Raw genomic sequence first — 19,545 nt, 5'->3', positions numbered from 1 at the left:
ATTCTCTATCAAATATTTCTTAAAAAGTTCAACAACAGTGGGTTTGAAGTTTAACAGTAACACATCATTCCCTAATTAATGCATATTATGACTATATACAAATGTATTTAATGTCTTCAAATAACTGGCTTAGACAGGATAGTTTGAAGTGAATATTTTGACATATATATATATGTACATATACAAATCTAAATTAAAAACTACTTTCAAACCTATGATTGCGTTGGATTAAAACAGCAATTTATACGTGTGCATGTAAAACAAATTTCGTTGAAGAAGGGTGTAAATACAGCACAAACAACGTTTTCCAAAAGACCAAAAAAGTGAAAAAGTATATTTTAACAAAACGCATTTGACTAATACGTCGTATATATATATATACATTCCATGTTCATGCCTTATATATCATGTACTGTATTACAACGTTAAATAAAAACTATATAAAATAAAAGGAGGAAAGGTAACAGGGAGACCCAGCCACCGAAAGCTTTATTTTTATGAAGCCCAGGTGGTCAAGTGATGTAGCCCGTCCGATAAAGTGCAGGCGATTTGGTGTTACAATATCTCAGTAGCATGAGTTTGAATTTCTCTGAGAGCTAAAAAAAAAAAGAAAGTTTATATATATATACACTACAAACTCCTCAGTTTTTGTGCTCGACCAGTAAAATCGAGCACACATTCAAAAAAATTAAAGTGTACTATCTCTATTTTGTCCGAATTGCAAATCCTAGCTTTTTATACCAAGATTACTTAAATTCTTAAATTTTACAGCAATACAACAAAAAACTAAATGAAATGAGATTCAGTAAGCTTGATATATATGTAAGATAGCTGCATAGTTTGATGAAAATCCAAGTTGATTTGAAAAAGTTATTAAACAAATTAAAGTGTACTATCTCTATTTTGTCCGAATTGCAAATCCTAGCTTTTTTTACCAAGATTACTTTAATTCTTAAATTTTACAGCAATATAACAAAAAACTAAATGAAATGGGAATCTAGTAAGCATGATATATATGTAAGATAGCTGCATAGTTTTATGCAAATCCAAGTTGATTTGAAAAAGTTATTAAAAAAATTAAAGTGTACTATCTCTATTTTGTCCGAATTGCAAATCCTAGCTTTTTATACCAAGATTACTTTAATTCTTAAATGTTACAGCAATACAACAAAAAACTAAATGAAATGGGATTCAGTAAGCTTGATATATATGTAAGATAGCTGCATAGTTTCATGAAAATCCAAGTAGATTTGAAAAAATTTATTAAAAAAATTAAAGTGTACTATCTCTATTTTGTCCAAATTGCAAATCCTAGCTTTTTTTTTACCAAAATTACTTTAATTCTTAAATTTTACAGCAATACAACAAAAAACTAAATGAAAAGGGATTCAGTAAGCTTGATATCTATCTAAGATATCTGCATAGTTTGATGACAATCCAAGTTGATTTGAAAAAGTTATAAAAAAAATTAAAGATGCCTATCTGAATTTTTACATTATAATTTTTTTTTTACATATTGTAAAATTAAATTCTTTCATTTCACAGCAATAAATCAAACTACCTAATAAGCTTGAATTTTGTAAGATCAATATTTAATTTAGTTAGATGGGCTGATTTACACCAGTCAAAACTAAATTTGAAGGTCAAGACTAGTCGAGACAGGTCGAGACTAGTCAAGACAGGTCGAGACAGGTCGAGCCTTGGTCAAGACCATTTCAGACTACACAAAGATCATCAAGTACTGAATCAGACTAATTAAGTAAAGTCGAGACCTAGTCGAGTACACTTAAGTACAGTTAAGTACAGTCGAGACAATGTCGAGACTAGTCGAGTAAAATGTGTGCTCGATTTTACTGGTCGAGCATAAAAACTGGTCAATTCAGACTCTGAGGAGTTTGTAGTGATATATACATGTGCTTGATTTATATATATATATACATGTGCATGATTTAAATTATATTGTGTATGTTTTTTTAATACATCGTGTTCTTTACTATAAAAAAAATTGTATCGTACGTAACTATAGCTGATCAATGAAGTCTGTTTAGTTTCTCTCTATCTTTATGATCTTATTTAGCTCTTGCTTCAAGTTCACACACAAAAGAGTATTTTTCTGATCATTTCTGCATTTCAAAGTTTCTCTCTATCTATTATTATAGTTTTCAAGATAATAAGCAAAATTGGACGAAAAAAAATGACCTTTATTGCCCCTACTCCTTTGAATCTCTTTCATATATATATCCATGTACATGTATTTGGACCAGTAGTTTCAGATTACAAAAATTTACGAAAAATTCTTTAAATAACATATAACTCCTTCAGGGGTCAATTGACCATTTTGGTCATGTTGCCCTACTTGTAGATCTTACTTTGCTGAACCTTATTGCTGTTTATAATTTATCTCTATCCATAATAATATTCAAGGTAATCAATGTTGTTTTAGTAAATCAGCTGATTATGTGCTTATACCAGCTGCACATGGTCAATCAATTAAAAGCAATAAATTTCTTCAGTTTAAGTGACCACAAATAATTGCTCCCAATCAAGCATTAAATTTCTCTGACCCTAAAATGTTGTGGAACAGTATCATTATATTAATCACAGCTTTATTCTGTTAAGCTCCTGTACATTTAGCATGTCAGTTAATACATCAGATTGAATTATGCTGGCTGAAATTGAAGTTATCAGAATAAACATAATGTTGGAAGAAAATATTTTAGAATATTTAGGAACTTTTCTACAAAATCTCCACAGATCGATACATGACAAAAACTATAAAAAAATCCCTTGAAAACACATATAGAAAATATAATAAAAATGTGTCAAAAACTAGTGCAAAGAATAAATAAGGTCAGCTTTGTTACTCTAATAATAGTTGTTTCCAGATTATTAGGGTTGGTGATATGATGATATATTTCACTCCATTCATCTAATTTTCATAATATTAATTTTTATGTTTGTATATTCAATAACAAATTTTGATACATGTTTGTCAAAAATTAATCCCTAGGGTCGAAATACATATATAGGGGTCAGTTAGTCCTAACTAGACTGTATTAGTATACTCATATATATTGGTCTGACCGTACACATATGGTCCCACCACACGAATATAGGTGTACGGTTTAAATACTCATATGGTCTGGAAAACAAGAGGGTTTGGATGGGGTTAAATGATTAAAAAATAATGCCCTTAAAAAATGAAGATTAGAGAATAAAGCCAAAAAAAATAAAGATTAGAGAAAAAAGGGGTTAATTTTTTGAAGATTAGAGAAAAAAGGGGTGAAAATTAAATGTTTACAGAATAAACAGACCCCCCCCCATCCAGATCCTCATACAATATGAAGTTTTTGATATAGACTGAGGTTTTAGTAATAATTACATTATGCAACTACATGTAGACTATAATATGAAAAAAAAAGGCAGGATGACTATTAAGATCTATTTATATGTATGTAAAAAAGGGCAGGATAAACTAATGAACTAGACAGTTCACTAGTACACTCTTCTGGTAGGGTTGCTGTCTTTTTTACACATTCCCCATTTCCATTCTCAATTTTAATACAAAAAAGGCAGAGTGAAAAATACATAACAACTAATAGAATGCAGGACAAAATTTGTCATCCTACCACCCCTTCCCCCCCCCCCCTTAAAAACCAAATGGTAGGTCGGTTATCTATACCTCTCACCTTGCAACCTGTGTTTTTATTTTACTTTCAACATGTTTTAACTTTTTAATTTGACGTTCAGCGGTGGTGAATCTAGAAATTTTCATAAGAGGGGGCCCACTGTCTGCCTAAAGGGGGGAGGGGCGATTCCGTCACACTTCAGTGATTCCCTATATAACCAACCAAATATTTTCAAACACTTAAATTGGCAGGGATCGTCAAGAAATACTTTTTTAAAAGCTGTAAACCAATTATATCATAAATGTGTATACTAAATCGGGAATATCAAGTACACAATGTAAAACATAAAGTTAATATATATACATGTACAAGAAGCAGGGGCGGATCCAGCCATTTTGAAAAAGGGGGGGGGGGTCCCAACCCAGGACATAGGTGGGAGGATGTTCCAACTATATGTCCCCATTCAAATGCATTGATCGGCAAAAAAAATGGGGGTTCAAACCCCTGGAATAGGATCCGCCAATGAGAAGACTGTGACCCCCCCCCCCCCCCCAAAAAAAAAAACAGAAAAAAAGAAGGACAAAACGAAACACCCAGTCCTTCTTTAAACGTAAATAATGCTCTCACACTTGTTTTAACTAAATGTTTACCATATAGGACCATATATATTGAAATCACTTCAACAACAGGCTACTGTCGTACCGACAAGCAAAGCTCTGCATCTTCAAGTTCAAGGTCTTACCTGAACTGGTTCCCAGATTGCATAGCTACATTGGATAACAGACGTTCTTCTGTCTGGACTGGTATGTGAAATTGGTGATGAATTTCATTATCTATTTAAATGTACTTTTTTTTCAAATGAAAGAAAAAGGCTTTTGCCCTGTAATGTGTATAAAAAGCCAAATGCTATAAAATATTGTGAACTTTTTTGTTCTGATGACTACAATTTAATTGTCAAACTTGCCAAATTTTGTAAAATTGTTCTGTCTATTATAAATTAGATTTGCCTTCCACTGCAAATTCCTTTTATAAATTAGATTTGCCTTCCACTGCAAATTCCTTAAATCATGTACTTTATGTATACCATTGAATATGTAATGTATACCATTGAATATGTAACCATGTCATTCTATGATCTCATTATTTTGTATATATGTTATTGTTTGTTATTATTGTTTATATTCACATACCCCTGATGGGGTCTTGAGAAATAAAAAAGTTTCATGTTGTAGAAGTTGAACTTTACCAGTTTGAAGGTGAGGATGTTTGTTCTATCCACAGACCTGTTACCCGCGTCACCTATTCTGTAAATTCCACCTTTTTCAGACGAACCACTTCGGTTTTGGGAATCCTCAGGTTACCTGACACTGACAGTGACAGGTATCGGGAAAATCTGGATTCATCATTCAGAATATTTTTTTGTCATTTGTTTGACCACAATAATGTCAACTGGTCAATGCTTATTAGATAGAGCAATTATTTATCTTACGCAGTTTAAAAAAAAAACCAATTTAAAATTCAGAAATAAAGTTATTCATTTATAAATCAATCTACCAAATACATGAAGTATATAAATCCATTCAAGTGCACCTTTGGCTTTGGGTCCAGGGTGTTCTTGACTTTTGATTGTATTCAAATTAAAGTTGTGTAGGACTCTTTGTAAACAACAAATGATTATGCTCGCATGAACATATCATACTTGTATTAGTGACTTAATCACAATGAAAATCTGTAATAGATCAAACTAAGAAAAAGTCTCTATTTTTTTTTACATAAATCTAAGCCTTACTTGCATACAATCCCTATTTTCTATTCGCCCAGATCAGGCCATGCAAAAATGATTGTTGGTTTCCCCTATCCCTGCCTGGAATGAAGATGTAAAAAAAGGAAGAATTGTTATAGGACTAAATTTAAAGAAGACAATTATCTGATTATTGTTTAATAAACTGAATGTGACTTTTTTCCTTTGTAATACTGGTTATTTCAAGCATTTTTGTTAAGTTTTGTCATAACCAGAGTTCAATAGTTTGAGAAAAATCTAGCATAATGAAAGACGACATCTACAGCAATTCAAGCAAAATTTCTTCGACAAATCCAAACCAAGCCGCATCAAGATAAAATATATAGTGTGGACCAATAAATGATCAAATATTTATCTTATCTGCCTACAAACAGTTGAATATGATACTTAAGATGATTTTAGGAAGATAAATACCACTTATGGACCTCATTGTCTCCTTTATAAGGTCTCTTTTGGTCAATTTATACCTCTAATTTCCTTAAAATTTTAACTTTTCAGGTCAATAAGTAAAAATAATGGGGTAACTTTCACTCATTTATGATAGAAAATTAAATTTACGCAGCATTCCAGAGAGGGACATAAAAGGCTTCTCTTTTCAAGAATAATTTGTCGTTACAGCATTTAAAATAATTTCATTAACTTATAAACATATATTATTTATTTAAGTATTTCCTAGGAAAAAGTTCTATCATAGCAGAATATAAGAAATAAGGAGAAAAGGCCCCCCCCTCCAGCCCCCCCCCCCCCCCCCCCCAAAAAAAACAGACAAAAAACAAAATCAATTTCAAGTAAAATAATTCTCATAAAATGTGTTTTTGGAGACTCAATCCACTCAGATGTTTCATTTTTTGTTATGCTGATATCTATAATACTAAAATAATGAGGTCCAATTTGTCAGCCGGCATGGGATAAAAACGACAAATCAAAGAATTCAACTTTATATATATAGCTAATATAGGATAATGGTGTTGATTAAAAGTTACACCACTCCAGACCCTTTTGTTTTCCATATAATTAATATTGTAAATAATTAACAAGTTCCAATACCAATAGTATATATTCACCTTTTACCTATACCTTATCTGTACGTTCTGCATCTGACAGGCACACCACCAAACAGTGTATTTAGGATTTGCTATATATACAAAGGTCATAATCACAAGGTTGACAATACTAAATTCTATCACATTGTTTCCTATTGTAGTATTTTAATCAGTATGACTTTAAAAGATGATAATATGAATACTAAAAATCTAGACTTAAAATAAGGCGTACAGGTTCAGTTTACAATTTGTTAGCCGGCATGACGCAAAACAGCAAAACCAAGAATTCGACTTTATTTATAATTAATATTGGACAATGCTGTTGATAAAAAATTACTCCATTCCAGGCTCTTTTGTTTTTCAAATAGTTAATATTACCAATAATTGATAAGTTCCAGGTCGACGGTTTCTAACAGAAAGATTTTGAAAGTAGAGAAAACTGTGCATCTTATAATCAGCATGACTTTATCAGATAACTAAATATCCAGGCTAAAATAAGGCTTACACATAGTTATATACTTTATTTAAGTCAGGGACCAGCAATTTCACGGGTGTGTTCTAGTCTTATGTAAAATTTAACACAAATGGACACAAAAGATACTACACTATATTTGACCTTCGTTCTAATAAAAATAATCAAATATAAATTTTGATCTCGACTTTCTGCATTTTCGCCGATCTGCATATCTTTTTTTTTATTATTTCACATGCGTATTTGTCTTGTATTTGTGCCAATCGGCATTTCTTATTTTATCTTTCACTTGCGTAGATTTTGTCTTTCATTTTCTCCAATTGTGTACATGTAAATTAGATAGGTGAAAGTTCTTTTTCAGCACCATTTATGAACATTATGTTTTCTGGTCTGTGTGTCCGTTCCTCCGTCTGTCCCGCTTTAGGTTGAAGTTTTTGGTCAAGGCAGTTTTTTATGAAATTGAAGTCCTATCAACTTAAAACTTAATACACAATGTTCCTTATGATATGATCCTTCTAATTTAATGTCACAATTTTCAAAAATTGAGTATTCAGATAAACAATTATTCCTAGATGTTTTGACATACTGGCAACGTATGCATGGAACTAATGTCTTGATGATTCTCGTAAAATAATGTCTGATCTTGCAATGAAGTTAAAATTTATTTATACTGCTTATTTCACAAAATCTTGTAGTAAAAATAAAATTATGACAAAGGGTCATTGTCTTTTGTCATTTGTTTCATTTCAAATTGTCTAAAGGAGAAATGACAAACATTTCCCCTGATCTCACTGAAGATAATTACCTAATTTATGTATATCAACACTTTGGTTAGCTTGCTTTCTTTGTTTTTATATTTTGTTTAATTATTTTTTGATAATATCCAATTGAATTTAAATATCATATATATATACATGTATACAGGTTTACATACCTATATATGAAGATGTCAATCTTAATTACAAAGCTTGAATAAACATTTAAACAAACAAATCAAGGAGGCCAACCAAAGTTTTACCCTACATGCAGTAGGAAATTAGCTGTATGGCAAAACATAATAATAAAATTAATACTCAGCGAATGTGAAATAAAATCAAAATTGTCGGTGGTAAAAACTAAATATAGTTATAAATTTAACTTAAGACAAAAAGAATTGCTCCAAGAATAATATCCAACATTAAATCTCTCCCTTTCATTTAGCTTAACTATGACCGGAAAGATTGAAAACAAATTTAGATTTTTAATACCGGCAACAACCTTTGTTTAAATTTCCAAAATGAGCAATTTAGATTTATAATATTTTATCCTGTTGGAGAAATCTTACTTTGTAGTTTTCAACGGAAAATTATTTCTAAAATAATTTTTGAATTAAAAACTTTTCAAAACACTTGAGATAGTAATAACAGGGATTGTATTTTATGATAGATTTATAACATTTTAGAATAAAAAACTTTAATTCATATATTATACTATAATTTTAATTTCCTTATATCTTAAACAGTCAGGGGACTAAATACTGAAATAAGTGATTTTTAAATCACTTATTTGAGTAGCAAATTTGAAGTTTTGTCACAAATTGTGATTTTGAAGTTTTACCAAAATTTTAAACTGTGACATAGGTTTAAATAATATCTTTTCATTAATAAACTTGGAAAAAATGAACTTTTTGCTTCTTTTATGTAGCAAGGTTTATGCCTTTGATGCTATCATTTATCTGCAAATTCTATTTTAGTTGAAAAAATGCTATAATAATGGCTTAACATAATGAACTGATACTTTCTAAACAGATTTTTCCCAGCAGTGGGAGTATTTTTCCTGTGAAGTTCAAGGTTTCATCTTTCAGATTATGTAATAAAATTCTACTGTTCCTGATAAAAATTTCACTGTTAGGGGACAGTTGAAATTAGTGGGGGTTATTAAAATAATGATACTTAAATAAGTGATTTTTGGGAAGGAAATTGAGGTATGATACTTAAACAAGTGATCTTAATGTCATTATCCTAGATTCAGTACAAGGTTATCACCTGAAATGACCTGGTCATCCTAGACAAAACAGATGTTGGTTCTGATAATTTTAGAAACATAATTAGTCCCTGGATCATTAGTATTCTATATTTAAAGCTATAATAAAATTAAATCACTTCTTTTAATGATTAATTTGTACTACTTAAATAGGTGATTATTAAAGAAAGACAACTATTACTTCCAATCTTTATGGAAATAATGTTACTTTAATCAGTGATTTAGAAAATCACTCATTTAAGTAAGTCCCCTGACTGTTAAATATTCAGAAATAATGAATCACAAACTTGATGCAATAATTAAGTTTGTCTGAGTCAGGAAAAATAATGGTATAAAGACGTTCATTCATGATTTTGTGTGTCCGTCTGTCAACAGTAGCGAATAAGTTCATTATGGCAGACTTCTGAAATTGACACGAAAAAAAAACCACACTTTGAGTCTGATATAGTCAAATACTCTGTAAGTTAGCCAGTGCCATCTTTCATTTTTTGTATTTTCAATAATTATTCTAATGAGGGACAGAGGACAAAAACAGATTTTCATAACAAAAGCGGCGTGAAAGGTTATTTCAAACAATTTTTCATTCCAACGGATGGTGTTTCTGAAGGTAAATATTATGCGGCAACAGCATCATAAGATCTGAGACTGATACATTACCGGATGATAAAGTAGGTGAATATATTTGCTATTCTTGGAAATTTAAATGTGAGTTTCAAAAGTCCAATTTGCGATATTTTTCAAATAGTAGGCCGGCAAGAAAAGTTTGTACTATGACGTCAGATGCAATGTTCTAAAGAAAGACAACTCTTTTCTTCAAAACAAACGAGAAAAAAAAACATGAAAATTACTCATAACTTTTTTGAAAGGTCGGTGACACACACTTTTTTTTGCTTTATTTTGAAGATTACATACACATGGCACTTTCCTTCTTGAAATTTTGTATGGATAAATCACTGGCAGAATTTTTTAATACTGGAAAAGGTTTTTCATTTTTAGCTCACCTGGCCCGAAGGGCCAAGTGAGCTTTTCTCATCACTTGGCGTCCGTCGTCCGTCGTCTGTCGTCGTCCGGCGTCGTTAACTTTTACAAAAATCTTCTCCTCTGAAACTACTGGGCCAAATTTAACCAAACTTGGCCACAATCATCATTGGGGTATCTAGTTTAAAAAATGTGTCCGATGACCCGGTCAATCAACCAAGATGGCCGCCACAGCTAAAAATAGAACATAGGAGTAAAATGCAGTTTTTGGCTTATAACTCAAAAACCAAAGCATTAAGAGCAAAACTGACTGGGGTAAAATTGTTCATCAGGTCAAGATCTATCTGCCCTGAAATTTTCAGATGAATCGGACAACCTGTTGTTGGGTTGCTGCCCCTGAATTGGTAATTTTAAGGCAATTTTGCTGTTTTTGGTTATTATCTTGAATATTATTATAGATAGAGATAAACTGTAAACAGCAATAATGTTCAGCAAAGTAAGATTTACAAATAAGTTAACATGACCGAAATGGTCAGTTGACCCCTTTAGGAGTTATTGCCCTTTATTGTCGATTTTTAACCATTTTTCGTAAATCTTAGTAATCTTTTACAAAAATCTTCTCCTCTGAAACTACTGGGCCAAATTAAACCAAACTTGGCCACAATCATTATTTGGGTATCTAGTTTAAAAAATGTGTCCGATGACCCGGCCAACCAACCAAGATGGCCGCCACAGCTAAAAATAGAACATAGGGGTAAAATGCAGTTTTTTTGCTTATAACTCAAAAACCAAAACATTTAGAGCAAATCTGACAGGGGTAAAATTGTTTATCAGGTCAAGATCTATCTGCCCTGAAATTTTCAGATGAATCGGACAACCTGTTGTTGGGTTGCTGCCCCTGAATTGATAATTTTAAGGAAATTTTGCTGTTTTGGGGTATTATCTTGAATATTATTATAGATAGAGATAAACTGTAAAAAGCAATAAATGTCAGCAAAGTAAGATTAACAAATAAGTCAACGTGACCGAAATGGTTAATTGACCCCTTTAGGAGTTATTGCCCTTTATAGTCAATTTTTAACCATTTTTCGTATATCTTAGTAATCCTTTACAAAAATCTTCTCCTCTGAAACTACGTGGCCAAGTTAATTGTAGATAGAAATAATTGTAAGCAGCAAGAATGTCCAGTAAAGTAAGATGTACAAACACATCACCATCACACAATTTTGTCATGAATCCATCTGCGTCCTGTGTTTAATATTCACATAGACCAAGGTGAGCGACACAGGCTCTTTAGAGCCTCTAGTTCATTTTTATTTTTGGCGGGGATGAAATAAATCATAATTTTAAAGGTCAAAACAATATGAGTTTTAAATTTTTGAACCTGTTTTGATAGATACAAATCTACTGTTTAACGTGAAACAAGAACTATGCTTGTAGGTTTGATATAAAGGATTTTTTTGAGAGTTTAGATAACAAGCAAATATTATGTTAATATTCAGGAAACGCGAAACTGAGGTCGCTATATAGTGACAAAAATAAGTCGGTGACCCCCAATTTGTTTCATCACATTTTGTTCCTCAAATCATGAAATACCTTCACACAAAATTTTAAGGAAAAATCACTGGTAGAAATGAATAGGTTGTTTGGTCTTTAAGTAACAATACCTAATTTGTTTACTATCAACCACCTTGACACTTTTTTACAGAAAATGTAAATATTTTGATTTGTCAGATGCTGTGAAAAAGTGTCCTTCAATTGGACATTCTTTTATGATAAAGTACTATTAAATTCTGTCCTACAAGGTTGACATTCAATAAGAGGACTTTTTCACAGTGAAAGCTAAGTGTCCTTTAAAGGGAGATAATAAAAAAGTCACTGATCTTTAATTCTGCTAAGTTTTTTTTTACCTATTCTGCATTGATCAAGCAAATGAAAGATCTAGTCGATGAATCATGACTTTTTGGGAGCCGTCAACAAGCACCAAATCTAAAGAAACTTCTGACAGGAGCAAAATTCAGTACACAGAACGAAGGTGGCAGAAATACAAAAATGGGGGGATCCCAGATGTGGAACATGCTAAATGCTAGAAGTAAAACTCTGAAATCAGGCACAGCAATTACACCGAAAAATAATATTTATTGTGCAACCTGTCCCACTTGTAATCAAAACTACATACAGGTCAAACCATTTGATAGAGGAAGAGTTCACAAACAGCTGTCTGGACAAAGGTCCCTTCAATTAGAAACTCTCCATGTTCTGAACACTTTGACCAATGTGGAAAGGGAAAATTTAAACTATATTCCTTTCAGGTCAGGTGAGCTTTTCTTATCACTTGGCGTCCGTCGTCCATTGTCGTGCTGCCCCTGAATTGGAAATTTTAGCGAAATTTTGCCGTTGGTGATTATTATCTTCAATATTATTATGGAAATAGATAAACTGTAAACAGCAATAATGTTCAGCAAAGTAGGATCTACAAAAAAGTCAACATGACCAAAATGGTCAGTTGACCCCTTAATGAGTTATTGCCCTTTATAGTCAATTTTTGTCAATTCTTTTTTTACAAAAATCTTCTCTGAAACTACTAAGACAAATTTAACCAAACTTGTCCTCAATTATCATTAGGGTATCTAGTTTAAAAAATGTGTTAAATGATGCCATCCGGCGAACCAAGATGGCCAACATGCAAAAAATTGTAACTAGGGTAAAATGCAGTTTTTTGCTAAAATCTCAGAAACCAAAGCATTTTAAGCAAATCTGACGTAGTTATATTTGTTTTGTTAGGTCTAGGTCTATCTGCCCTGAAATTTCCGTAACAAACATACAAAATGTTGTTGGGTTGCTGCCCCTGAATTGGTAATTTTAAGGAAATGTTGCAGTTTTTGGTTATTATCTTGAATATTATTATAAATAGAGATAAACTGTAAACAGCAATAATGTAGAGCTAAGTTAGACCTACAAATAAGTCAACATGATGAAAATGGTCAATCGACCCCCTTAAGGAGTTATTGCCTTTTATAGTCAATTTTTAACAATTTTCATAAATTTTGTAAATCTTGTAAAATTTTACAAAATAGTTTAACTACTGGGATAGATTTATAGGTTCATTAGATAGAGATAATTGTAAGCACTAAGAATGTTCAGTAAAGTAAGATCTACAAACTCATCACCAGCATCAAAACACAATTTTGTCATGAATCCATCACTCTGCTGTGTCCTTCGTTTATGATATATGCACATAGACCAAGGTGAGCAACACCTAGTTTCAGATGTGGACCTAAGATAAAATTCCACTTGAAGCCAAGGAACGTTATTTTATTTAACTGTATATAAGCCGACTTTTAATAGGAAGTGAAATTCGGTCTGTGAATAAGACTCCGTAATTTATACAAACTACCACATGACGCTACTATTAGGTAACATCACAAGTTGTTACTAGTAACAATAACAATTCTGTCTGATGAACTGTAAGGGATATGCAGTGAAAGCGCTAACAGAAACAGTGTTCGATTTATAATGTGATTTTTTTTGTGTTTTTTATTTTTATGTTCTTTGAAAATTTCTTCATACATTGTTGGTCATCAAACATGTGTGTCATTAATATTTACATGTACTTGGGACCTTTTGAATGTTCAAAACTGTTCTATTTGCTTAAAAGTAATCTGAAGCAATTTCTAGACAAGCTTCGATCATCAGGGTAAAAAGCCTTGTGACCTAAATATTGATTAATCAGTTAAGCTAATTTTTTGTTCATTAATAAAAAAAATTCTATAGATGATTAAGTATATATAACTTATATTTATTTCAAGCAAACTATAAGAATGTTTATAAAATTAAAAAAAATCACAGAATCTTAATTAAAAAAAAATTCGCATTATTTGTTAAACATGTTAAAGGGACAGTATGGACTCAGTTCATCATTATGATTGGAGCACATGTCATGTGCATGCTGTGTATATTGTATAATAGATTTATTATGTCTTGTCTATCTTAAGTTTGGTGAAACTGCCTACTGGGAAAACATTATTACATGTTTACATTACCAATTACTACTATAAGTCAATTATGTGTGAAAAATTTCAATTTCATGGGTTTTAATCTCGGTTTTAATCCCCCAGGATGTGAAACATTAGAATTTGTGTATATAAATGAAGAGATATGAAAATTTTATCCTCAGTACTGTAGGTCCCAGTTACTTAATTAAAGACAATAGAAATATTAAATTAGGGTAATAAATATCCCCCCCCCCCTAAAAAAAAAAAATGAACATTGAGAATTAAGTTCTCACTCTGATACATATTTCAGTGATCAATTTAATCATCTTTTATAAATTAGATTTGAGGACATGCATGGATAGTTTTAAAACTCTTTCTTAATTTGGAAAAAGCACCTGGTTTCCTTAAGAACACAACATTTCAGGGGGAGGATGCAGAGCCTCTATATATTTACTCTTCTCCTGGATACTGATTTGTGAACATGTAAAAATAAGGCAGCTAATGCACTTATGTAACCTCAACAGCAAAAATGACAAATGTATAATTTTATTTACTTTTTTCAATTTTTCATTGATGTGTTGTAAATTTTCTGTTAGAAACTCACACGACTCTATCTAAACTAGTGTGACAGTAACACAAGACTGTTTTATCTTAATTTTGCATATTTTTTTTGTAGGTGTACAACTGTGCAAGTATTGAACATCAGCTTGAAATGCAATGTGACCTAAAAGACAGTATAATAATGGACAGATGTAAGTAATGATAAAATAGTCAATGATATGGGAAATGTATGAAATTGTAAGAAAAAGTTGACAGGCATATTGTTTTACACCTGTCCCTCCGTCGGTCAGTTAACTATATATATAGGTCAAAGTACAGCCTTCAGCAATGATCATACTGCATAGTCATATATAAAAAAGGCCCTGAAATTACAATTGTAAAATAATTCCAAACTAATGACCTTAATATTAATATACAAATAAAATAACTAAAAACAAATATGCAACACAGCAACAAACAACAACCACTGATTGTCCAGGTTCCTGACTTGGGACAGGCACAGAAGATAGCAGGATTAAACATGTTAGTGGGATCCAAGCCCTAATAAAATCATATTTTAGTTATTCTCCTCAAGAAAATCTAATATAATGTAATTAACATCAACCATTGTCAACACTTTTAAATGTTGTACTTAACTTTATATATAAAGAAGATGTGGTATGAGACAACTTTCCACAAGAGACCAAATGACACAGACATTAAAAACTAAAGGTCACTGTACTCTCTTTGACAATGAGCAAAGCCCATACTGCATAGTCAGCTATAAAAGGCCCCAAAATGACAAATGTAAAACAAGAAAACTAACGGCCTAATTTATGTACAAAAAATGAAAAAAAATAAATATGTAACACTTCAACAATTGACAACCACTGCATTACAGGCTCCTGACTTGGAACAGGCACATACATTACATTGTACCTTAATATTTTAATTCGCATATTGGTATACAATCTATTGTATGTTTTTTTCTTTTTTTCTTTAAAAACTTATATGCAAGTGGGGGCATAATCTGTGTCCCATGGACCCAATCATGACATTTATTTATTCAGAGAATTTTGAAAGAAATAAATAATGAATAATTTCTCATAATTTTTTTTCATCTTTTAGAAAAGTCGTCTCCTGAAACAACTGAGACAAATCTACCTAAATTTGGCCACACTCATCATTAGGGTATGTATATATAGTTTTAAATGTGTTTGATGACCCTGCCAACCTACATGGCAGACATGGCTAAAAATAGAAAATAGGTGGAAAATGCAGTGTTTACTTTTATTGCATAGCAATATAATATTTCCCACAGAATGTAACCAAACGTTAGCGTGCAATAAATTCCAATATTGCACTAATGCAATAAATAGGGCAAGATATGGAAATTTATTTTTCTTTTGGTTTTATAATATTAAGAAAAAACAAAGGAAAATGATATTTTGATAAACATTAAACATGTTGTTGTGGTTTTGTGCTCTCTTGAACCATCAGATTATTACTGTACTGCAATAAAAAAAAACATTAAAGAATATCAGGGATTTACGGGAACTTGAAGTAATTGAAAACTTGTTCAAATCCCAAACTGCACTTTAACTTTACTTTGTATCAACCATTAAGTGTTGTGAAATGTTTACACAATGCTTGTTAACACCAAACACTGATCAAGTCACTTTCTCCATTCTCATATTATCATGAATATGTTACTTTTTTAATAGGAAAAAGGATATATATCAGAGATATATTTACAAGCAGGGACATCTGTGTCCCATGGACACATTCTTGTTTTATTTATTACATATTTTAGTGTATTAAAGTAATTATACTGCTTCCACCTTTCAATATTCTAACAAAGCTCTATCTCATTAATGGATAAATAAATGATACTAGTTATGACCTCAACAGATAATTTTTTTCAGGTTCTCTGGTCGTAAGAACCTGTTGGCCACACACATGAAGATTTTCATTGATCCTGCTTTCAGCTAAATATCAGAAAAATTAAGAACAAAGGAAAATATGCTGAAACTGTACAGTCACCGGTCAGGATTATTTCAGAAGTGAAATTATAATACAATTTGTTTTACTGGTTAATTCCTTTGATTTGTAATTTTAAACAACACACAGAGGCTTTGCATTATTGTTTTACAAGAGACACCAAAAGATGCGGTCAACATTTATCATTTTTATCAAAATACACCCAGGACAAACCATGGGTACACTTAGCTTGAAATATGGTGCTTTCATACCAAAATTGCCTGGAAGTAAAAGAAATAAAGAACCATTCATGTCAGCAATCAGGGGATAAGATGAAAGAATGCAGAATAAGGTACTGTAATATTCAGTCTTAATAAGAGTCCTGCTTCTCTATATATACATATGCTTTTTGTTATGCCCCGTCGTAGCGGAGGGGGCAGTAAGTTTTATCCTTGTATGTTTGTACATAATATTAGATATAAGAAGATGTGGTATGACTTCCAATGAGACTACTCTCCATCCAAGTCACAATTTGTAAAAGAAAAACAATTATAGGTCAAAGTACAGTCTTCAACACAGAGCCTTGGATCACACCAAACAGTAAGCTATTATTAATTTAAGGACCCAAAACATTACTTTTGTGAAACCAGCTGTCAAACATGAAAACCAAAAGTCTAATCTATATAAAAAAAAAAGAGAAAAGACAAACACTTATAGTGCATGATTTTCTCACTGTGTTGAAGACCCATTGGTGGACTTTGGTTGTTGTCTGCACTTTGGTCAGGTTGTTGACATATTTCCCCCAATTCCATTCTCAATTTTATGAAGAAGTTATTCTTGAAAAAGAGACGGAGGTATCATGTTCACATGGCACATCTGTTTATTTGTTTTAGTTCACTATAAATTTAAGTTTGCTTAACCAAATGTACTGAAACTTAAACGCAATGCTTATTACCACAAAAATCAGATCAAGTACTCATTTGGGTACTGTGTGTCACTTTTACCATTCTTGATTTATGACCCTTTAAAATGTTATATGCAAGCAGGGGCATAATCTGTGTCCCATGGACCCATTCATCATTTATTTATTCATAAAACTCTAAAAGGAATAAATAATCCATAATGTTCATACAGATAAAACATATTGTTTTAAGGATTTTAATCTGTTTATTAAGTCACATACAAACTCAATATTGCTCCCCTTTTAAATCTTGATCAGTGTTTGTAAAAAGAAAAAAGTAACATAAAAGAAAGCAGGAACATTCAAATTGGAGAAAGGGAAAAGAACACAACTCTTGGCTAAATAATTTTGAAAACTTATTGGCTATACTATCTTTATTTATAAAAATGTCAAAAACATTATGTACATTATGATCATGTTGATTGTGTGAAACGTCACACAAGGCAATCAAAATGGTCAGGGGGGAAAAGAAGTTTTATTATAAATGTCAAATGGTTATAGTCTCAACCTATCAGCATGATCAAAATTGTTGATTTCACAGTTAATATTTACTTTTAGCATGTTCAGCAGAATAGAACGTTTTTGTTATATTTTATTAAATGTTAATTTACTTTGCTTTATAGGCAGGAGTGAAAGGAAGAGAAAGCTAGGCATCAGTAAAGAAACAGATCAATTTATAATATGTAATAATTCCATCTGAATATAACAAACATTGCACATGCTATGAAGATTTATTCACATGTATACTATGATTTGTAGTTATATTTTATTGTATGTATTTGTAATATTAAAAGTACATGTATTTTACTTTAGAACAGTATTTTAATTTTTATATTTTGCTGTGGAGAATATCAAAGAAATTTAGAAAAAACACAATTAAAGATAGTTTCTTCCATGTTTTCTGTGACAAAAAAAATGTGCAAATTAGGAAAATTAAATGAGGCTACATTATTGAATATTTTTGAGTTTGAGTTTTTTTTTCATTCCTATTTTAAAATTTCATTGGCATTTGAAATAATGAGTTGAAACTAGTTTTTATCAATTATTTTGTTTTCAAGATGTACAACAGTAGAGAAGGTTAAGGTTTTGTGTACAATAGTTTACTATGATGTAATGGTCAAATAAACTTGAAACTTTGTACTTTCAAGTGTTCATTTAAGTCAGTGTTTTTTAAACAATTACAAATAAGTTACTGAACATGGAAATCTGATTGTGGAAGCAGAGTATAATGTGTTATGGACACATATATATATATCTCAATCCCATTGAGCATCGCCCTCCTCACAGCTTCTCAGTAATGGCATATTGACTTTGAAAATTTCCTTTGTTTACACTGAAATATTTGTGATAAGTCCAGTTTAAGGAGAACCACTAAAAGTAGGTCAGGGATAATTTATATGCAGTTGAATAAGCTTTTGGACAATGCATGTGCTTAGGGATTTTAATAATCCTGAACGCTGAATCATGGTTTTATAACTTACAATCTTTTGCAGTTTTCTGTTTATATGTTAAAGTTTATGCTTAGGCCAGTTTAATATCGACCACTTATAAATAGGATTTAGAGGATGCATAGGCCCCCCTTTTTGTGGGACAAATTTGGTTGATATTATATTTAGGGAATTACTGAAGCATGACAAAAGGGATGCAGTATAGAGTAACCTTATTTTTTCTAAGAAATTACTTTTTTTTTTAAAGAAATGAAAAGTATGGTTATAAACATATTTTTTATGAATTAAAATTTTAACAAATGTTGGAAACAAATTTATGTAAAAACTTTTTTTAATGTATCAAAATTATGTGTTGTAAAATCTGAATGATTTTTTTTTTCTAAATTTTCCCCAATATGTTTAAAAAACCAAAATGCATAATTTTTTCTTGTAGATTTTATTTCGGGATTTTTCCCGAAATGGGTAAAAAAAATCTATGTAACAAGTGTGTGTCTGATATTCATGATATTAGATTTATATTTTCGGGATTTTTCCCGAAATGTGAAAAGAAATTATTAGTCATGAGGTCTAGCATATACATTTGAATTTTCGGGATAAATCCCGAAATATTTGAAGACATCTGTGTTATACATGTTGTACTTAGTTTATTTTTGTCGGGATATTTCCCGAAATGCGT

The 19,545-nt window shown here is 31.1% G+C and overlaps 2 long non-coding RNA genes across 4 annotated transcripts in view; one reads left to right on the top strand and one right to left on the bottom strand.

The window, feature by feature from the left end:
* Positions 1-4,368, bottom strand: part of LOC139527888 (uncharacterized) — a 14,291-nt gene extending 9,923 nt beyond the window's left edge. The window contains exon 1 of the long non-coding RNA XR_011665482.1: positions 4,280-4,368. This is a non-coding gene — a long non-coding RNA (uncharacterized lncRNA). The remainder of the gene's footprint in view (positions 1-4,279) is intronic.
* The window catches only part of LOC139527887 (uncharacterized), a 20,019-nt gene extending 474 nt beyond the window's left edge, over positions 1-19,545 (top strand). Inside the window, exons 1-6 of one of the 3 annotated variants that reach the window (XR_011665480.1) lie at positions 4,405-4,432; positions 4,865-4,885; positions 14,617-14,692; positions 15,609-15,671; positions 16,406-16,812; positions 18,045-19,545. This is a non-coding gene — a long non-coding RNA (uncharacterized lncRNA). Of the gene's footprint in view, positions 1-4,404; positions 4,433-4,842; positions 4,886-14,616; positions 14,693-15,608; positions 15,672-16,405; positions 16,813-18,044 lie in introns of those variants that run through there. The other 2 variants (XR_011665479.1, XR_011665481.1) reach the window with 2 other exon arrangements.

The sequence above is a fragment of the Mytilus edulis genome, chromosome 6 (genome assembly GCF_963676685.1).
Source record: "Mytilus edulis chromosome 6, xbMytEdul2.2, whole genome shotgun sequence".
NCBI lineage: Eukaryota > Metazoa > Mollusca > Bivalvia > Mytilida > Mytilidae > Mytilus > Mytilus edulis.
This window is presented reverse-complemented; position numbering and strand designations above follow the sequence as displayed.